Source organism: Symphalangus syndactylus, chromosome 6 (genome assembly GCF_028878055.3).
Source record: "Symphalangus syndactylus isolate Jambi chromosome 6, NHGRI_mSymSyn1-v2.1_pri, whole genome shotgun sequence".
Taxonomy (NCBI): domain Eukaryota; kingdom Metazoa; phylum Chordata; class Mammalia; order Primates; family Hylobatidae; genus Symphalangus; species Symphalangus syndactylus.
In genome coordinates this window covers 25,302,935-25,325,814 of record NC_072428.2, presented here as the reverse complement: position 1 = coordinate 25,325,814, position 22,880 = coordinate 25,302,935, and positions in this window count along the sequence as shown.

Here is a 22,880-nt window from a genome sequence, read left to right as displayed (position 1 = left end):
TCCATAGTACTTGGCCTTGTGTTTCTCTTCTTTGCTTTGTAAAATCACAAATTCATTATCTGAGCAATGCTTTTTATATGTCTTGTTTCATAGCATGTTGGCTACATACAAGACAACAAATACCCAGCAACCCAAACTGAAGTCTAAAGCGAAATGGAAAGTTCATTAATTCAGACAACATATTTGAGTTATTGGAATATTAGCTTAGCAAACAACTTCAGAAAGTGGTAAGCTCCTACAACTGCAGGTGAAAGTGACAGGAACACATATATTTAAATCATACCAATTTTATTTTATCATATGTGGTCTACCTCCAAGAACCTGCTTCTTTTGAAAACCTTTCTTGTAGTTTTCTCATTCACACGTCAATATCTTCTGGGCCTGGAGATATAAAAGCTTGCTTTCTTGTTTCTCATAGCCATATCTAGTTTATTGTTACTCCATCCACTTCCAAAGATCCCCAGTCACTCTGAAGCACATATCAATAGACCATAACACCTACTTCACTTCCTGGTTGCATTTATATCAGTTCTCCTATATCCTCTCTTCTCATTTATTGAAGAGTTTACTATCCTGGCTTACTTTTGTTCTCTCTACCTCTGCTCCTGTAATTATCCAACATCTTTTCATTATCTGAGTAGACAATCCACCCTGGCCTCTCAGGGCCTCCCAAGACTTTAACCCCTTTTCAAATATCAGCCTACCCTTCCCATGAACACAACCTCAAACTGATCAATACAAATAACTACACCACTTTCAAAATCCTATTTTCAACAACACCACCCTTTCACCACCACCTCCTTTTTCTCTAGTTCATGTATTTAAGTATCCATACTCCAGTAATTCCTCAACTCTTCCAGATTATCCAAGCCACTGCATTGATCACCTCTTCATACTCCATAACCTCCCTGCCAGGTAGGCTCTTCCCTTTGTATTCAGTTAAGATTCATGGTCCAGCATCATAGCCACTGTCTTGTGCTTGCCCTCAACCCATTGCCCCTTCTCCTTCTCTGTATTCACTTAAAAAAAAAAAAAATAAACCAACTCTGGTTAAGTCCAACTCAAAGCCTATACTTGAAGAGTTGGTCAGTGGTTGGAGAAAAACACAAACAACCGTGAATGAAATTGCTACAAATGATCAGATCACATTGATTCAATGGTTGTCACAACGATTAGATGACACTACTGTCATCTAACTGGCAGGAGACCAAGAATACCAAATATCCTTCAGAATATGGGAAAGTTTGTCCTGCATCTCACAAACTTTCAAATTTCCCTCTGAGCATTCATGTTGGGGAAAATTGGAGTCTAAAACCAAACTATATTTTACAAAATGACACCATTTTTTTTTTTATTGAGATAGGGTGTAGCTATGTTGCCCATGCTGGTTTCAAAGTCTTGGCCTCAAGTAATTCTCCCACCTTGGCCTCCCAAAGTGCAAGGATTATAGGCATGAGCCACCATGCCCAACCTAAAGTACTTTTTCATACACACTGAATTTTATAGAAATTCAGCTCCCTCCAATATCTCAAGTAGGGAAGCTTTGATTTTTTTTATGTTGTTCACTATTTTGGTAAAATCACATCATTGATAGCATTACCATTTATGGTATTTGAGTCACCAATACAACATAGTTGTATCCTTTGGTATTTATAGTTCACATATCCAGTTCATTCTATGCATAGGAGCAAGTATTTGCAAACTTAACGTTGTCCAGAATAGCTGTGCTGAGAATTTATATTATAATATATATTACTTTTACTTTAAAGTTATTTTTCTTTTATTTCCATAATTATTACTGGTCAAGCATTTCCTTAAAATTACATTAGTGGGTAGGTTATCTTAACTATAAATTTTATTTTAGGATAATAAAGTCATTAAAATATATTTTTTATAAGGAGGGAGCATGAGATCGGGTAGTGTTGACAACTACTCTTTTAAATTTATAACCAACCTCAAGTGGACGCTTAGCACTGCTGGGCCATCTCACTGCATTCCTCCATCCCATTGACTCCAACCCCTGAGGAGCACATGACTTCTTTCTCATCAAACCTCTCACTTCCCACTGCCCATTTCTCAATGTCTGCTGGAGCCCTTCTTATTTCACTGAGAAAATAGAAGTGGTCAGAAGACTTTCCTCATCCTCCCACCAGCAAATCTGCCCAGCTCCCTGCCTCTGTACCCATACACTCTGTCTGCCCTCCTGCCCTCCACTATAGTGGAGCTGTCTGTTCTCTGATTGAAGGCCAATACTTGTGCTTGTGCCTTGGACCTTTATCCTACCTCATCTAGGGCTTTGTTCCTGCTTTCTGCTGTTAATTTTCCTTCCCTTCTGCATCATTCCATCTGCATAATGTCTGACAATCTGACACGAAGAAAAGAACCCTCTCTACACCCACACCCACAACTAGTTATTGCCTTATTTCTGTGTGTCCCTTTGCAGCAAAGTCCTTAAAAGACTCATCTCCTTTTTCATTCTCTTCCCTTTCTCTCCTAAACCAATTCCATTAGATTTTCATCTCTGAAACTCCAATGAAACTGCCTCATCAGGGTTTTCACGTTACCGATGTCAAAGGTCTTTTCTTAAAACCTACCTGAACTAACAGAAACATCTGACAAAGGGTATTTCCTCCTTCTGACCTGGCAGACCCAATCGTACTAAAGCTATCTGAGGTGATAAAGGATTCTGTGTTAAGTCTCTGGTAAGCCCAGTAAGAGAGGTACAGTGTTGGTCTTAAGATTGTTGAGCAAGATCATCCTCTTTGCAACACAAAACAACTGTGTTTTTGAAAAACAATCCCTGGTATATTGAAACATTGTTTTTGAGACTAAGAACTGGGACATGCATGGTGAAGTGACTATGAAAACTGAGCCACACATCATGAGCTGGGTGTGGTAATATCCTTCATGACATGTGGTAAGACAGATGCAATGGCATCCTATATTGTGCAATGGAAGTGATATATTTAGGATCAGGCTCAAGCAAATCCAGGTTTTTGCACTGATTCCTCTCCCTTAACTTACACCTATGGCCAGAAGAGAGTTTCTCTATGACTATTTCACTTAATGGCAGAAGAACTCAAGCCTGGTTCACAAAGAGGTCAGTGTGATGTGTTAGTGCTGGTCAGAGTGCACTGCTGTTACATTTATAGTCCCACTTGGGTGTGTCCCTGAAGCACAGCGGTGAGAAATTGTCCCATTAGGTTGAGCTGTGAGTGGAATACTTGATCATCCACTTTGTAGAAAGTATAGGTAACCAGAGCTGTGGATATACATTGATACATTATTAATGATTTCACCTGCTGATCAGAAGCCTCAAGACGACAAAACTGGAAGATCAGGGAAATGGAATTTTGAGGAAAAAGTGTGTAGATGGATCTATGGGGAGGGTATAAAGCTTGTGAATTTTTATTTCTCACGTAAATTCCCACCACAGAGCATCTATCACAGAAGAGGTTCTCAACAACCAAGTGGACACGATACCCAAAGTGCCCCCATCAGAATGTTTATCTATTGACCTGATATCACACACAACATTGTCTCAGATTAAGAGACCCATTTTATGGCAAAGGAGGTGCAACAGTGAACCACAGGATTCACCTGTTTTACATTGTACATTATCTCCCAGAAGCAGTTGGCATTAGAGAATGAAAGAATGGCCCTGAAGTCTGAACTAAGTCTCCAGCTTGGGGAAACACTGGTAAGGTTGGGGTGTTATCCTAAAGGATCAGTATATGCAATAATCCCAGCATTACATGGTGGTGTGTCCTTAACACCTAGAATATATGGGTTCAGAAACCAATGGCAGAGGGAGGACTGGCCCTTCTTGCCATCACTTTCAAAAAGCTACTTGAGAATCTGTATTCCTATTTCTAAAACCTTAGGCTTTGCTGGGTACTGATTTTCACTGTGGTAACGCTTCTACCAGTGGATGTAGTAAGTCTTCCACTGACCTGGGGAGTGATTGGAGAATTGATCTTCATTGCCATGAGGACTGAAATTTGCCCCTACACAGTGGAGGCAAAGGTCTGAAACCCAGGGGACCTTGGGGACATTTGGTAGTGCTTCTATGCCCATGAATAGAGGAAAGGGGCAACTGCATCAGTCATAGTCTAGTATGGGCAAATACATTAAGGGCTGAGACTTCTCAAGGATAAAGTCCTGGGTAAAGTAACTCACACTAGTCAAAGCACTGGCCAAGAATAAGAGAAATCTAAAATTGATGGAAGAGGAGGAAGTTGATGCCTACCAATCAGAGTCTTAGGACCAACTGCAGCAGTGAAGGTTGAGGCTTGATTTGCAAACTCTTTTTGAGTCATTTTAGGAGACTGCAACAGATGACCACATTGAAGTACTTAACTATAACCCCAACCCCTTGAGGCAGAATTGAGGGCATCTTATTCGCCTATAAGACAGGGATATTGTTAGAGGTGTAAGTGGATCTGAATGGCCTAAGAGGTGGACTGTACTGGGCCTGGTTTACGTGCCTCTCCAAATTTGCTCAGCCCCATTCTCCTCCCTGTTCACATGTTCAGTGAAGATCTTAGGCCACCACTGTAGTCACTTCATCTTCTACCAGCACTGATTCTCTTATTCACTTCCAGAGAGAGGGCCAGGCTTTGGCACAGCTTCCTTCATACCCACTGAACCATGGAGTACTCATGGGTATGGAGTGTTCCTTCATACCCACTGAACTACTGGAGTGCTCCATTTCTTGGAGCTGACCAGTCATTCCACCACTTCCTGTCTCAGATAAAATATTGTCCCACAAGGCATGAGCTCTGGCTTCCCCAGTGACTGCCTAAAAGGCCCTCAGAGGATCAGTAATATAATCCAGAAGTGAGGGGGACTCAATGCATCTTGGGGCAAACTTTGACTAATTAGAACCTAGGGACAAGAGGAATCAATAAATCCCTTTCCTTTCCTTCCCAAGATATGTGGATCCTACAAACCTGGATGAAAGGTGTTCCAAGTGAGTTTACTTTTGAAGCTATGGCCAAATCCATCACACTCCACCTGGTACTTTATTTCCCTCCTTCCCTTCCCTGCTTTCATTTTTCTTTCGCTTTTGCTGGCCTGGGATTGCACTTCCTAATAAACCTTAGCATATAAACTTCTTCAGGCTACTGTTTACTAGGAAACTTGAATTGAAGCACCAAAAGACACAGGTGAGGAGCAATCTAAATCTCTATCTGATCACACTCTCAGGTAGTATACCATCAAAGAGTCTAAGTTCAATCTAAATTAGCTCTCAACCAATAAGTTGGGTGTTGGGGATGAAATTTAGTCTTCAAGTATAAATATATAATAGAACAACTATATGTATATAATATATCTTATATAAGCATACTTGTATGGATATAAAATCACATCTTAGTTTACTTCTACAGTTTTTCGTTATCTGGTTGCAGTGCCTATGTAACTTCAGCCCATCAGGGTGTCTTTAAAATGAGCCGGTCATGTTCAACTTACACTGTCAATAAACACTAACATAGAGCAAAGGCTATTAGACTGCAGAGTTCTTACACAGCATGACCTTTTATGTGAAAGCAATAGACCTCTTAATGTTCTGCTTTATAAATGAAAAGCTGACAGACCCTTAACTGTAATGCCACTAGCTGGCCCAGCTGTAATGACAACACATGTGTACAACACAAATTAGAACTTTACAGCATCAATAAGTTCTCTGGAATCCTAATTCTTAAAAGCTAGCACTAGGTGGAGACAGTGATTCATGCAATGCTTGCAGGCAGCCTTTTCCTACTCCCCTGGAGAACTTGCTTCATTTAATATTTCCATTTTTTTCTTCAGTGTGAATAGGGGTGTTCTTGAACAATTGGTATTTCTGATAGAAACATTATATAAAACAAAACATCTCAGGCTTTGGAAGGACCTACTTGAAAACACTCATGTATACACACAGCCCACAAGGCAGCCAAATAAGCTTCAAAGGCAATTTTATTTATTTAATATAATGTCTTTATTAGCTTTGCCTTCCCATTAAAGGCAAAATTCTATTTATGATACTTTATGAGTATCTACTTCCATGGATAGGAGTATGAACACAGTTGCAGTTTCCTCCCAGATTTATTTGAACTTAAAAGAAAAAAACTAGGGTCTCTGTTCAATATTTGATTGACAGTTATCTCCTCTCTCAAAAACAAAATCCAGAATTAAACATATCAACTTCAGTATGATTAATGGAGCCACATATCCACCACGATGCTTTATTCAATTAATCTTTTAAAGTAATAGAAAACAAAACACTTTAGATAATTTTTTGGAGTCTAGTGCCTTTAATGGAACTACAACTATGAAAATTTGTGCAAGTCTGTATACATTGTAACAAAAAGATATTATTTAGCACTCTTGGAAATCAATAGTAAAACAAAAACAAATCTAAATGTGCTCTAGTTGAAAAGAAATAGTCTTTTTCATATTCTATCAGGACAAAGTTATATTGTTTCCAATAAGGTAATGAACATAGTAATAAAATTAGACAATATGTCATTTGGATCTGGTACAGTATATAACAGATATTCCAGCAAATTTCAGCTCAAATAAGCAGTGTCTAACAAACATGAGGGTTAAAATGATCAGATTCACATCCCACTACTGTTAAAGAAATGCTTTAACGTTTTGCTTTACGCAAGGTGCTATTTATTTTGCTGACCACTTTTCAGTTTTTAGAATTACCTAAGCAATAAGATAATAGCACTTAGAATGTATTTATAATGAATTTAAAATGGTATGTTTCCATAGAAACAGTGAACAGGATATTATTCATACAGGTACAATAACATATTTTGTGCATTAATTTTGATAGGATTCGGTTTATCAGACTGAATTTAAGTACTCCATCTCTGAGAAAAAGGAAAGGATAAGAAAAATAAATACATAGATTGCAAAAATTAATAGTAATAATAACTTACTTTGATGGAATTTGAAAATAGCCCATCAAAATCCCATGGATTTGAACTGTTTTGAAGTTTTCTAAGGTTCTAGTACTCTAGACAGGGAACAAATCACTCCAAATTTGGAACTATATGCACAAGCTGGTCTTAAACACTGCATAAGGGTTAAAAGGTTAGATGCACAGCTGAAACCTGAATACATCAAATATTACTCTCTAGTTTTTAACCAGTATCACTGTATGAAATATTTTAGCCCATTTTTATTATGCAACTTACAGTGAATATTAAAGATAAATTAATATTTTAGGTAAACAATTATTTTAGGATTTAAATTTTAAGTAACTTCATCCTAAAAGAAACAACACACTAAAGACTGCAGCATTATTAATTTGCAAGCCAAAATTTACAGAGATCAAGTAACTTCTGTAAATTAAACATTATTCTACTTTTTTCTGGAATATTTTGTATAAACTAATAAATACAGTTGAAATTTGTTCATCTGCCTTATTGTATATTCATGCCCCTTTGCCCTATCTCTTTACATTAATTTGATAACTAGCAAATTATTTAAAACAGGAACTGGACTTTAATGGCAATTAAGGGCTAAGAAGGAGAATGCTATGCTATGATCATAATCCATCTTGTATAGCTGGGAGTTTCTAAGAATAAGAAATCATTTCAACAGTGACACTGGAAAGAATATTTATTTCATCATAATTTCCATAATGTTATATTATATCCCTCTCAACTGATTTTCTTTAAGCACCTTAACACAATCTAAAGTTATTTTTAAAAGATTAATTATTAAATATGGTGGAAACATATGGTACATTAATAATAATTGCCAGTAGTACATATGTATTTAGTCCAGAAAAATAAAGGGATATACGAATGGATACAAAGCCAATCCTGACATCTCTTGGAAGTTAGCTTTTAACATAAGTCTTTTACCTGCTATTTTGTTTTGTTTTTCTAGTTGGTTGAGCTTCCTGGTTATTTAGATTCTGGATACATAAGAGTAATTTATATTCAGCACTAAAAACCTATCATTATCTCCCATAGTCAGAGTTTCATACTTGGTGTAAAAGCAAAGCTCTCTTTGCAACTCAGTAGTCTCTACAAAGTGCAAGATTTGTAAACAAAAAACCATCCCTTCTTCAACAATATCTGCTTATTATGGAACCACATGTGATCCTGGAGTTCTTGAATCTGTTGCATTCATCACCTATCTGGGCTTGATAGGTAGGTTAGCTTTGATGTCTCATATTTGGTGAATAAACTCCCTAAAGTTTCCATATTTATTTAAATGAAAGCAAGATAAATGAATGCTGTCTCTTGAGCACTTGCTGTTTCTCCCCAGCACCACGCTAGACATTACAGGGAATACAAAAGAAGTTTTGAGATGACTTCGTCTCTTAGGAAAGTTTTATCAATTAGGAAGAAGCTCAGAGGGCTGGCAATTTTTTTAAAAACAAGACATAATCTAATAAAAAAAAGAAACAGCACTTTCAACAAGAGTTATAACATGTAGTCTAAAAGGAAATAAGATAATATCAGCTATTTATAGAAAGAAACCATAGGGAAAATAATCCTTGAAGGATGCATGAATGTTGTATACAAGGAGAACAATTTGAGGTGAAGGGGAAGAAGAGAGGTGCCATCTCAAGAAACCAAGGAAGAATAATCTTTTGATATTATATAACTCCCAAACTTATGATTCTTTGAGTAAAGACAGAGTTCGAGCTAGAAGAGAGAGCGATTCATATCTGCAACTGGTCATTTCCTGGCCTCAGTTATGTCAACTAATTTTGCTTAAAGTGCTGATTGCCTCTATTTGTCCATACCAGACAGAAACAGTTAATCCCCCAAATCAATTTTCTCTTCCTTCAGTAGTAATAGACTTTTAGCTGGGTACATGGCTACCCAGCTATTACAAGATTTTTTTGCATTTAGGTGTAGCCATGTATCAAAGTTCTGGCCAGATAGGTTGTGAGTGGATATGATGGGCACCACTCACAGGCCTTACCCTTAAAGCAACTGGACATGTACTCCACTAGTCCCTCTTCTCCATCCCACTGACTGGGAGATGATAAGAGGTGGACTAACTGCTTTAGAGCCATAGGTGGGAGCCACATGATAAGAATGGCAGAGCCACCTACCAGCTCTGTAGCACTACGTATCTATAAACTATCATGCAAACAGAAATGAGCTTCAGGGTAAGCCTAAATGTTTTGGAGTCTCTTTGCCACAGCAGCGTAGCTTAACACACTTTCTAGTATAATCGTGGTTTTTTCATTGGCCCCAGTCTTTTACATTTTCCTGTGCACTTCCTCTGAATATTTTACTGCTTTTTCTACTATCTACTTCTGGGAAATTTTCATGTGTTTCTGCCACCAATAAGTCATATCCTTCCTAATTCTCATTGCTGTTTTCGTAAATTCTTGTCCTGTTTTTCCTTCTTCTGATTTTCATTGACTTCTCTAAGTTCTTCAAGAAACACTCCTATAGGCAGGAAGTGTTAGCTCTTCAGAAATATTGGCACTAAAAATATGTGTTTTTTTTTTTTAATCTCCAGGGCCACCCCTAGGGTGTGCAGTGCCTTGCAAAAATAGTTTTTGTAGGGTACTTGTCTATGTAAACAACACAATTTTAGAATTCATTCCAAAACTTACAGGTCTGTGTGAGGTATAGTGATTAATGGATAGAGAAGAGATGCTTATACATTTGTTTATTGCTCAAGTGGTGCACGTGAAGATTCTTCATAAGTTCTAGACATTATCTCAGGTTCAGGAACCACCTCTTTGTATTCTTTATCATCAAATGTGCAGTTCCTGACTAATTTCATATCCCTCCCCTCAAGAAATTCCACTATCATGACTCTTTGGAATTTATTTGTATTGACATGGCATAGATCTTTTTGCGCAGTTCCTTAACATCATGATGCAATGCTATTAACGTAATTACTCATGACACCACAGCATCCGTCACACCATCCATGAATACCAGCTTACAAAGACTCCCTCAAAGGTCATTGCTGGGGTTCACTGACGAAAACCAAGTACAAGTGTTGCCAGAGTATGTAGGAAAATGTGAATGATGATTTGTTTTCTAATCATGTTAAAATTATTTTTTGGAATTTTATAGCATAATCATAGACCAACGTAAGTCCAATTTTATATAAATATATATATATATATATATATATATATATATATATATATATTTGAACTTTTTCTGCTACAATCATTGCATTCAAGAATGTGGTTTCTTCCAATGTTAACCACATCTCCACCCCTATCACAAGTGGGGAGAATGGAACAGGGGCCAATAGGCAGAATGAAATGATGAGTCTCATTTGCACGAAGAATGCTCATCCTTTCTTCTGCATGGCTTAAGATCAACAGGACAGCATGTCACGTCGATCAGAGGTATGAGAGGACATAGATACAAATGGCTTGTTGAGGCTTCAGAGCAGTAATCTCTAAAGCCCTCAGAAAAGATAGGCGTGGTAACTTCCAGAGGACTGCCAAACAGACATGTGGCTTGGAGCCTGCAGACAGGGTGAGTGAGTCCCTTGGACACCAGTGGAGGAGTGCAAAGGATAAAGCAAACCTGCTGCCATTCTCCACGCAAGATTGCCATATACAAGAGGTGGTGCCATGGTCAGAACACATACAGGCGAAAGCCAACACATAGGTGTACACACATAACTTAAACTCTAGAATAGGCAGTGAATCATCCAAAGTTCAGAGCCTTGAACTTGTTCTGTATCTGACATGAGTGAGAGTCACCCAAAAATCACCATGTCAGTACCATGCTGGAGGCCCAGTCTCCATACCATACCACAAAAGAAATATTGTGCTGGCCAGCAAGAATGATCCACTCATCAGGTTACCCTCTGAACCTATAGCTTCTCAGGGTATCTGTCCAACCCCACAATGAGTAGAGGACCAGAGAGGGCCATGAAGGGAAAAAATGGGGATGGGACCCACACCATCCCAGTCTGGACTTAAAGCATTCTTGTCACCAGAGTCATCTTAGAAAATTTCAAGGCAGACACTTCAAGGTAAAGGCTCCTGGGGCCTGGGATCTGGTCAGGGGACCCACTTGCCTAGTCTAAGGTGGTTCTGTGTGTTTACCCAGGAAATTGTGGGACAGTCTTCAACCATCTCTACTCAGAACAGGTCCAAAGAGATTAGCAGTTATAAGGAAGTGAGTAATAGCTTTTCAAAAGTATCTCCAATTCAGAAATATTTCCCCAAACAGCTCTTAAAGTCTATAGATAGTCTATTGTGAGTCACATTTCAGTTCTGTGTCAATCAAAGATCTTAGGAAACAGATGAGAAATAAGAATGAGAAACTGAAAAACAAAGAAGAACACCCCAGAGGTCCCACATGAAAAGGACAAGAGCAGTTAGGTAGAGAAAAGAAATGATGAGGTATGAGAGCTCTGAGGTATGGGAAAAGAATGAATATTAGTAGGAAGTCCACAAATGTAATGAAATAACAAGGATGCTTTGTCTAAAGTCTGCCTTGGGAAACACCATCCAACACATTTTCACCACCTACATTTATGTTGCTTGGTGCCAGGGATCCCAGGAACTGAGAGAGTTTCTATCCTTGAGGAGTCCCAGTTTGGTGAGCAGGATGGGCCAATGTAACAAGTACCAGTGACACAGGTGATTAGGGTAATCATGGGCTTTGTAGAAAGTACTGCAGAGAACTGACCATAGCACCACTGATTCTTCCTGAGGGGTTTGAAGAGTCAACAGAGAGGACATGAGAATTTGGTTCCCCAGGACTCAGAACAGTGTCTAACCCATAGGACACATTCTGCTATTTACTCAATGAATGAATAAGTTAACCTGGACTCCAGTAGTCCCCTTTATCACAGTTTTGCTTTCTTCAGTTTCAGAAACAAGCGATCAACCACAGTCTGAAAATACTAAAGGGAAAACTCCCGTTGAAAGAGAGAGAGAAAGAGAGGAAGAGACCACATTCACATAACCATTATTACAGCATATTGTTATAATTGTTCTATTTTATTACTAGTTATTGCTATTGTCTTATTGTGTATAATTTATAAATTAAACTTTATAACTTACATTTATATAAGAAAAAACAAAGTGTGTATATATATGGTTTGATATTATCTGTGGTTATATCAAATATATATATCAAATTATATATATATCAAGTATATATATCAAATTATATATATCAAATATATATCAAATTATATATATATCAAATATATATCAAATTATATATATATCAAATATATATATCAAATTATACATATATATGGTTTGATATTTTCTGTGGTTTCAGGCATCCACTAGGGGTCTCGAAATGTATAGGGAGCGAGTCTGCACATTTAAAATCTAACTGGTGAATTCTAACTTCTCAATTCCCCATATAGTGACACTCGAAATTACTGAATTCTTAAATCTTTAAAGTGAGAGAACATAAATAAACACACAAATTCCTTTACTTCTAAGTAAGAGATCATTTGCATGATATAATTTGCAAGACATCACAAAATTCCCCTACTCAAAATTATTTCTCAAAATTAAGTACTGAAATTCCATCATTGCCAATCAGTTTATTTATGCTTAAATAATGATTCTGTTTTGGCCAAAGCCACTGCAAGATTTACAAAACAAAGAGTTGATATGTTACAGTCTGTGGTAGAATAATGGTCCCTCTAAAGACGCTCACACCCTAATTCCTAAAACATGAATATTACTTTAGAGGCAAAATTAAACTTTGTGGGTATGATTAAGTTCAGGATTTTGAAATAGGTAGATTTCCTGGATTATCTGTGTTTAGGCCCTAAACCTAATCATAAATGTCCTTATAAGAGAGAGGCAGAAGGAATTTTGACCCTACAAAAGAGGGGAAGGCAATATGATCACAAAAGCAAAGATTAAAGTGATGAGGCCTCAAACCAAGGGATGCTGACAGCCACCAAAAGCTGAGAGGCAAGGAATATATTGTTCCCTATAACCTCCAGAGGTAGTATGGCCTCACTGACACTTGATTTTGGCTCAATGCTACTGATTTTTAAATTTCTGGCATCTAGAATTATGAAGATAAATTTCTATTGTTTTAAGTCACCAAGTTTGTGGCAGTTTGTTACACCAGCCAAAGGAAACTAATACATAATTTCAAAATAAGTTATAAATTCCAACAGTAATTGCTTCTTTGCTTTGAGGTAAGTTTAGAATGTATAAATAGAGAAAATTTTATAATTCATATTTGCATATTCCTCTTTAGCTAGACTTTTTTACTACAGATTTTTTGGAGGTCATTTTCATTCATTTCCTTTTATTTAAAACAAGCTGTAATATTATAACCAAACTACATTTAAAATTTTTATGTCCTAATTTTCTTTAAAACTGATAATATTTGCATTATGTTTTTCATAATCATCATTCTTAGTAACTGCATAGAAGTTCATAGAAGAGGGACTTGACTAGAGGTATCTGGTATTTGCCTCCTTCACAAAGAAGAACCAAAATAGTGGGCAGATTATCACACTTCTAATAGATTATCTAAGACAGAACACTGGAATTCAACAGAGAAGTGACAGAAAACACCAAAAGCAAGGAAGGAGGGAAATGAGGCAGCCTATTTAATTAGGATAGAATGGGAATCTGGAGAGGATCCCCAGTGTGGGGAAATGGTAAGTAAGATATCCCTAGCAATCTACATTTCCACAATAGACTCCTGTAGTTGTAGCCATGGGAAAGTGCCTCAACCCTCGCAGGTCCTGAAACTAACATAGTGAGATGCCTGGAGGCCACATAACAGCATTGCTTCAGAGAGAGAGAGCTCATGCTGGTTCCCCAAGTCCTAAGCAGCTACAGCATGGCACCATTTTGAGGGCCCAGTCCCCACAAGACTACATCCTGCCCTGGGGTCCAACAGCCCCTACATCTACAAATCCATGGAGCTCCATTGACATCTCCCACTTGCAGCTACCACTGTGGCTTGCTGCTGCCACCAGGGCTGAAGTGCAAGCTGTTAGTTGTGACCCCACTGCCCCACCAGCAAAACTATGTACATTTTCAAGCACCCCAAGGACAGACTCTGCCACTGCTGCTGGCAGTTGCCACCAAGGCCAAAGCATGAGCCATTGGCAGTGACTCCACCACTCCCAACAGAGGAATTGTCACACATTTGCTAATGCCCTAAGGACAAGCTACTCCACCTGCAGCCACCATCTGGGGCTAAAGTGTACACTCCCTAGCTGCCTGACTATGGTTTCTGCCAATGACAGCAACCCTGCCCTCCCCAGTAGCAGGGCCACAGCACAGTCACTGATCCTTCTCCCAACTCAACCTTCTCACCAGGGACCTGGGGATTACCCCATATCTGCCTACCATAGCCAGCATCTGCATGCACCATAGGGGACCTGAGGTCAAGTTGGCCCAGCCCAGCTCCTTATCCAGTGCCTAAGCATGCCATCTGGGGGCCTGGAGATTGCCCAGCACAGCACACCACCACTGGCACCTGAGCACTCCTTCCAGAGGTCTGAGGTTGGGCCCACCCAATCTGCCACTATCATCACAGCTGGTGCCCACACACACACACACAAGGGCCCACCTGGTATCCCCATCCCCAGCAAAATTTCACCACAACTAACAACTCCATCCTAATCCACTGAGGAAATCACAGACATTACTGACCCAACCAACACCATAAATACATCTTCATGAAAAAGTCCTCATCTACAAAAGCTAATTCAAAAAATTGGATGAAGCAACTATTATGCCAGATATGCAGATATCAATAACATAAAGACACACAAAAAAACCAAGATCAAGAAAAGATCACATCTCCAAAAGAACACAATAATTCTCCAGTAAGAGTCTAGTGAAAAATAAATTATGAAATGCCAGAGAAAGAATTCAAAATAATGATACTAAAGAAGCTCAGTGAGATACAAGAAAATACAGATAAACAATACAAAGAAATTAGGAAAATAATTCAAGATATAAATGAGAAATTTATTAAAGAGATAGATATCATTACAAAAGAACCAAACAAATCCTCGGAATGAGATAATCCATTGAATGACATAAAAAATACATTTGAGAGCTTCAACAAGAGTATGTCAAGCAGAAGAAGGAGTTTCTGAACTTAAAAACAAGTGCTTTTTTTTTTTCTTTTGAGATAGAGTCTCGCTCTGCCGCCCAGGCTGGAGTGCAGTGGTGCGATCTTGGCTCACTGCAAGCTCTGCTTCCCAGGTTCATGCCATTGTCCCGCCTCAGCCCCCCGAGTAGCTGGGACTACAGGTGCCCGCCACCACACCCGGCTAATTTTTTGTATTTTTAGTAGAGATGGGGTTTCACTGTGTTAGCCAGGATGGTCTCGATCTCCTGACCTCGTGATCCACCTGCCTCGCCCTCCCAAAGTGCTGGGATTACAGGCATGAGCCACTGCACCTGGCCAAAAACAGGCCTTTTGAAATAATCAAACGAAAATTTTGAAAAGAAAAACAAAGTCTATGTTACATATGGCACACCATAAAGTGATCAAATATTTGAATTTCCAGTGTCCCAGGAGGCAAATAGAAAACAAAAAGGATAGAAAACATATTGAATGAAATGATAACTGAAACCTTCAAGTCCAGCAAGAGATTTAGACATCCAAGTACAGGAAGCTCAGAGATCCTCAAATAGATGCAATTCAAAAAAGTCTTCTCCATTGCATATTATAGTATAACTGGAAGAGTCAATAATAGAGAAAATTCTAAATACAGCTAGAGAAAAGCATCTAGTCACTTATGAGGAAACCTCTAGCAGACTAACAGCAGGTTTCTTAGTAGAAACATTATAGGAGAGAATGAGATAATATATTCAAAATGCTGAAAGAAAAAAACTGTCACATGTTATATCCAGAAAAGTTATCCTTCATTAATGAAGGAGAAAGAAAGTCTTTCTCAGATAAGCAAAAGCTGAGAAAATTTGTTATCACTAGACCAGCCCTACAAAAAATGCTTAAAATCCTACACTTGGAAACAAGAGGATGATATCTACCTCATGAAAACATACAAAAGTGTAAAACCCACTGGTAGAACAAACACATAAATAAGAAAGAGAAAAGACTAAAATGTTACCACTATAGAAAACCACCAAACCACAATGATAAAAATAAAAGAGAAAGAAACAAAGGCTATACCAAAAAAGAAAACAAAAAAAGAATTAATAAACTGACAAAAATAAGTCCTCACATTGTAACATAACCTTGAATGCAAATAGATTAAACTTTCCATTTAAAAGATACAGACCAGCCAAATGGATTAAAAGAAAATGATCAAACACTATGTGGCTGATATGGTTCGGATCTGTGTCCCCACCCAAATCTCATGTTCAATTATAATCCCCAATGTTGGAGGTGGGGTCTGGTGGGAGGTGACTGAATCACAGGGGTAGTTTCTCATGGTTTAAAATCATCCCCCTGGTGCTGTCCTCTTGATAAAGAGTTCTCACAACATCTGCTTGTTTAAAAGTATGTAGCACCAGCCAGGCATGGTGGCTTATGACTGTAATCCCAGTACTTTCGGAGGCTGAAGTGGGTGGATAACTTGAGGTCAGGAGTTCGAGACCAGCCTGGGCAACATGGCAAAACCCCATCTCTACTAAAAATACAAAATTTAGCCAGGTATGGTGGTGTGCACTTATAATCCCAGCTACTCAGGAAGCTGAGGCAGGAGAATCACTTAAACTAGGGAGGTGGAAGTTAGAGTGGGCCAAGATGGCACCACTGCACTCCAACCTGGGTGACAGAGTGAGACTCCATCTCAAAAAAAAAAAAAAAAAAAAAATATATATATATATATATATGGCATCTCCCCCCTCTCTCTCTTCCTCCTGCTCCGGCCATGTGAAGTACTGGCTCCCTATTTGTCTACCACTATGACTGTAAGTTTCCTGAGGCATCTCCAGAAGCCAAGCAGATGCTGCCATGTTTCCTTTACAGCCTGTGGAACCATGAACCAATTAAACCTCTTTTCTTTACAGCAATGCAAGAACACACTAATATAGTGGCTTACAAGAAACTCACTTTATCTATAAAGACACATATAGTCTGAAAGTGAAAGAGTAGAAAAACAGATTCCCTGAAAATGAAAACCAAATGTGAGCAGGAGTAGCTACACTTAGATAAAACAGATGTTGGTGTAAAATAATAAAAAGAGACAAAGAAAGTCATTATATAATGATAAAGTGATCAATTCAGTAAGAGGATATAACAATTCTAAACATATATGCACCCAACACGGAAGCATTCAGATACATGAACCAAATAATATTAAACATAAAGGGAGAAATAAACTGTAATACAGTAACAGTTGGATACATCAACATCCTACTCTTAACACAGACAGGACATGTAGATAGAAAATTAATAAAGAAACATTGGATTTAAACTGCATGTTAGACCAAATGGACTAAACAGACTTTTACAGGACACTTCATCCAATAGCTACAGAATATGCATTTTTTCTCATCAGTACATGGAACATTCTCCAGGATAGACCATTTGTTAGGACACAAAACAAGTCCCAACATATTTTAAAAACCTGAAGTCCTATCAAGTCTCTTCTCAGACCAAAATAAAAATAAAATAAAACTAGAAGATAATAACAAGAGGAACTTTGGAAAGTACAAATACGTAGAAATTAAACATTCTCCTGAATGACCACTGGATCAAGGAAGAAATTAAGGAGAAATAAAAAAAGTTCTTGAAAAAATGCAAACCAAAACACAACACACCAAAGCCTGTTGGATACAGCAAAAGCAGTGCTAAGAGGGAAATTTATGGCAATAAACAGCTACATCAAAAAAAAAAGAAAGATTTCAAACAATCTAACGAAGCACCTCAAGGGATTACAAAAGCAAGAAAAAAATCCCAAAATTAGTAGAAGGAAAGAAATAATATCAGAGCAGAAATAATGAAATAAACACATAAAAGATAATATGAAGGATCAACAAAAAGTTGGTTTTTCAAAAAGATAAGCAAAAGCAATGAACTGTTAGCTAGAATCATCAAGAAAAAAAGAGAGAAGACCCAAATAAACCCAGAAATGAAAATGGAGACATTACAACTGATACCACAGAAAACAAAAGCTCATCAGAGACTATTATGAATAACTATACATTCGCAAACTGGAAAACCTAGAGGAAATGGGTAAATTCCTGGACATGTACAAACTACCAAGATTTAATCAGGAAGAAACAGAAGACCTGAACAAACCAATAAGAAGGAATGAGATTCAATCAGTAACAAAAAGTCTTCCGCAAAGAAAAGTCCAGGACCTGATGGCTTCAGGGCCAAATTCTACCAAACTTACAAAGAAGAATTTACCAGCTCTCTTCAAACTATTCTAAACTATTCCCTGCCAAAAATAAAGACTATGGAATTCTCTCTAGCTCATTCTATAAGGCCAGTGTTACCTTAATACCCAAACCAGACAAGGATGCAACAACTAAAAGAAAACTACAAGCCAATATCCTTGATGAATTTAGATATAAAAATTTTCAACAAAATACTAGCAAACTGAATCCAACAGTACATTAAAAAGATAACACACCACAATCAAGTGGGATTTATCTCAGGGATGCAAGGATGGTTCAACATACACAAATCAATAAATTTTATAAAACACATCAAGAGAATGAAGTACAAAAACAGTAAGATTATCTCAATAGACACAGAAAAAGCATTTGATAAAAATTAACATTTCTTCATGATAAAAACTATCAACAAACTAGGCACTGAGAGAACATACCTCAACATAATAAAGGCAACATATGACAAACGCACAGCTAACATACTGAATGGGGAAAAGCTGAAAACATTACCTCTAAGAACTGGAGCAAGACAAGGATACCCACTCTCACCATTCTTATTCAACATAGTACTGGAAGTCCTAGACAGAGCAATCAGGCAAGAGAAAAAAATAAAAGGCATCCAAACTGGAAAAGAGGATGTCAAACTGTCCCTCTTCACAGATAATACAATCTTATAACTATAAAATAAAAACACTAAAGATTCCATGAAAACAAACCTCTGAGATAATCAATAAATTTACAGGACACAAAATTAACATACAATAATCAGTAGTATTTCTATATACCAAACGTGAACTAGCTGAGAAAGAAATTGAGGCTCATTTATAATAGCTACAAAGTAATAAAATAAAATACCTAGGAATAGATTTAACCAAAGTGAAAGACTTCTACAAGGAAAACAACAATACACTGATGAAAGAAAATGAAGGGGACACAAACAAATGGAAAGACATTCCATGTTCAGGGATCAGAAGAACTAATATCATTAAAATTACCATACAGCCAAAAGCAATCTACAGATTCAATACAATCCCTATCAAAGTGCCAATGTCATTTTTTTACAGAAATAGAAAAAAAAATTCTAAAATTCATATGGAAACAAAAAAGACTCCAAATAACCAAAGCAATCCTGAGCAAAAGAACATAGCTGGAGGCACCATACTACCTGACTTCAAAATATATTACAAGGCTACAAAAATAACATGGAATTGGTATAAAAACAGACAAATGGACCAATGAAGCAGAGAAGAGAACTTAAAAATAAATCCACATATTTACAGACAACAGATTTTTGACAAAGATGCTAAGAACAAACATTGGTGAAAAGACACCCTCTTCAATAATCAGTTTTGGGAAAATTGGATCTCCATATGCAGAAGAATGAAATTAGACACCTATCTCTCACTGTATACAAAAATCAACTCAAGATGAATTGAAAATTTAAACGTAAGACTCAAAACTATAAAGCTAGAAGAAAACAAAAAGCACTTCAAAACTTTGTTCTGCCTATGGATATTATGGCTAAAACCCCAAAAGCACAGGCAGCAAAGTCAAAAATAGACAAATAGACTATATTAAACTAAAAAGCTTCTGCACAGCGAAGTAAACAATCAACAAAGTGAAAAGACTATCTGTTGAATGGGAGAAAATATTTGTAAACTATTTGACAAGGGGCTGATATCCAGAATATACAAGGAACTTAAGACAATTCAACAGTAAAAAGACAAATAATTCCATGAAAAAGTGGGCAAAGGATGTGAATAGACTTTAAAAAAAAAAAAAAGACATACAGATGGCCAACAGGCATTTGAAAAAATACTCAACATCACTAATCATCAGAGAAATGCAAATCAAAACTACAATGAGATATAATCTCACCCCAGTTAGAATGGCTATTATTAAAAAGACAAAAAATAACAGATGCTGGCAAGGATGTGGAGAAAAGAAACTCTTTTACACTGTTGGTGGGAATGTAAATTAGTACAGCCATTAGCGAAAACAGTATGGAGATTTCTCAAAAAAGCTAAAAATAGAACTACCATACAATCTAGCCATCCCACTACTGGGCATTTATCCAAAGGAAAAGAAATCAGTATATCAAAAGGATACCTACACTCCTGTCTTTACTGCAGCATTATTCACAGTAGCAAGCTATGGAATCAACCTAAGCTTCCATCAGTGGACAAATCGATAAAGAAAATGTGGAGTATATATAAAATGGAATATTATTTAGCCATAAAAAATGAAGTCATGTCATTTGCAGCAACATAGATGGAACTGGAGGTCATTATGATAAGTGGAATAAGCCAGGAACAGAAAGACAAATACCACACTTTCTCACTCATATGTGAGAGCTAAAAATGTTGATTTCATGAAGGTAGAGAGCAGAATGATACCAGCAACTGGAAAAGGTGTGTGGTTGGGGATTGTGGGGGATGAACAGAGCTTTCTTAATGGATACAAACATATAGTTAGATAGAAGGAATAAATTCTAATGTTTGATAGCAGAGTAGGGTAACTATAGTTAGCAACAATGTATTGTGCATTTGAAAATAGCTAGAAGAAAGGACTTGAAAATTTCCCAACACACAGAAACGGTAAATACTCAATGGGACACCCCAAACACTCTGACTTGATCATTACACATTCATGCTTGTAATAAAACATCACATGTACTTCATAAATATGTACAAATATTATGTAGCAATAAAAATTAGTTTATACAAAATACCATAGATTGCTTAACTAAATCCTTATTATTAAATATGTTTCTTCTAATTTTTAAAATTATAAAATATTTAATGAATATATTTGTTCATAAAGCATTTTCCTCTTTCAACATGTAGGATTACTACCTTAGGCTAGACACTTAGAAAGATAATTGCTGGCCAGGCATGGTGGCTCACACCTGTAATCCCAGCACTTTGGGGGGCCAAGGTGGGCAGATTGCCTGAGCTCAGGTGTTCCAGACCAGCAGGGGCAATATAGTGAAACCCCATCTCTACAAAAAAATACAAAAACCAGCCCGGCATTGTGGCTTGCCTGTATTCCCAGCTACTCGCGGGTGCTGAGGGGGGAGGATGACTTGAACCCAGGAGGTTGAGCCAAGATTGTGCCACTGCACTCCACCCTGGGTGACAGAGCGAGACCCTATTTCCTAAAAAAAAACAAACAGTAAGAAATGTAATTGCTAAGTCAAAGAATATTAGCATTTAAAGTTATTGATGTATATTGCCATATTGTTCTCCAAAGGAGTGGTGCTGATTGGAATTCTTTTTCTGTAAAAGAAGTCAGTAGGCCATACCTACAGATTTGACCATAATGTTTAAAATTACTTAACTCTGACTCAGGAAGTAATAAGAATAGAAGGAAGTTCTCTAAAAGTTATGTGGATATCCACACCAATTGTAGGTGACTTACCTATTCTCACATGAATCTGAAGACTTAATGTGACCTCAGACTTGTCTGGATTAGGTGCTTCTGTACATTGGATGGTTTTAACTTGCACCACTTCTGTCTTAACCAACAACTGATTAATTTCTGTTCCCCTTACTACACTACAAGTTCTGCAAGGACAGAGATCCTGACCACCTTGCACATGGTTATATCCACAAAGTCTAGCACAATATCTGAAACATAATAAATACATAATAGATAAGATACTGAAGTTTCTCTTTTTATTGATATGTAATATTTGTACATCTTTTTTATTGATACATAATATTTGTACATATTTATGGGGTAAATGTGATATTTTGTTCCATGCATAGAATGTGTAATGATCAAGTATGGCATTTAGGATATCCATTACCTCAAGTGTTTATCATTTCTATGTGTTGATAACATTTCAAGTCTTCCTTTTAGCTATTTTGAAATATACAACACCTTTTTGCTAACGATAGAAACCCTACAGTGCTATAGAACGTTAGAACTTATTCCTTCCATCTAACTCTACAAGTGCCATTAACCAAATTTCTTCGTCCTCCCCCCCCCACACACACTTCTTCACACACACACACACACACACACATTCTCAGCCTTCAACACACACACACACTTCTCAGCCTCTGGTATCTATCATTCTACTCCCTACCTCCAGGAGATCAACTCTTTTAGCTCCCATATATGGATAAGAATATGCAATGTCTGTCTTTCTGTGCCTGGTTTATATGTATATGTACATGTAGGGACTTGATTATGCCTGTATTTTAAAAGATCAAAAGGAATAATTTACTTTCAAATACAGAGATAGGAATTCTAATTTTAGAGCCTCCAAACTCTGAACTACATAACTGTGCCCGTTAACCTCTACTCTCCTATTAATATAAGAAATTTGGAGAGGGAGGGACTTCAAGACGGCTGACTAGAAGCATCTGGGATTCACCTCCTCTACAAAGAAGAACTAAAATAGCAAGTAGGTCATCACACTTCGAATAGATCACCTAAGAGAGAACATGAAACTCAACAAGAAACACTTAAGGCAAGAAAGGAGCAGGAAGTGAGGCAGCCTGCTTGCACTCTGCAAGTCACTGTGGAGGAACACCTATCTCTCAAGGGCCTTAATGCCAAATTACCTTCCAAATTAAATCATAATGAAAGTATT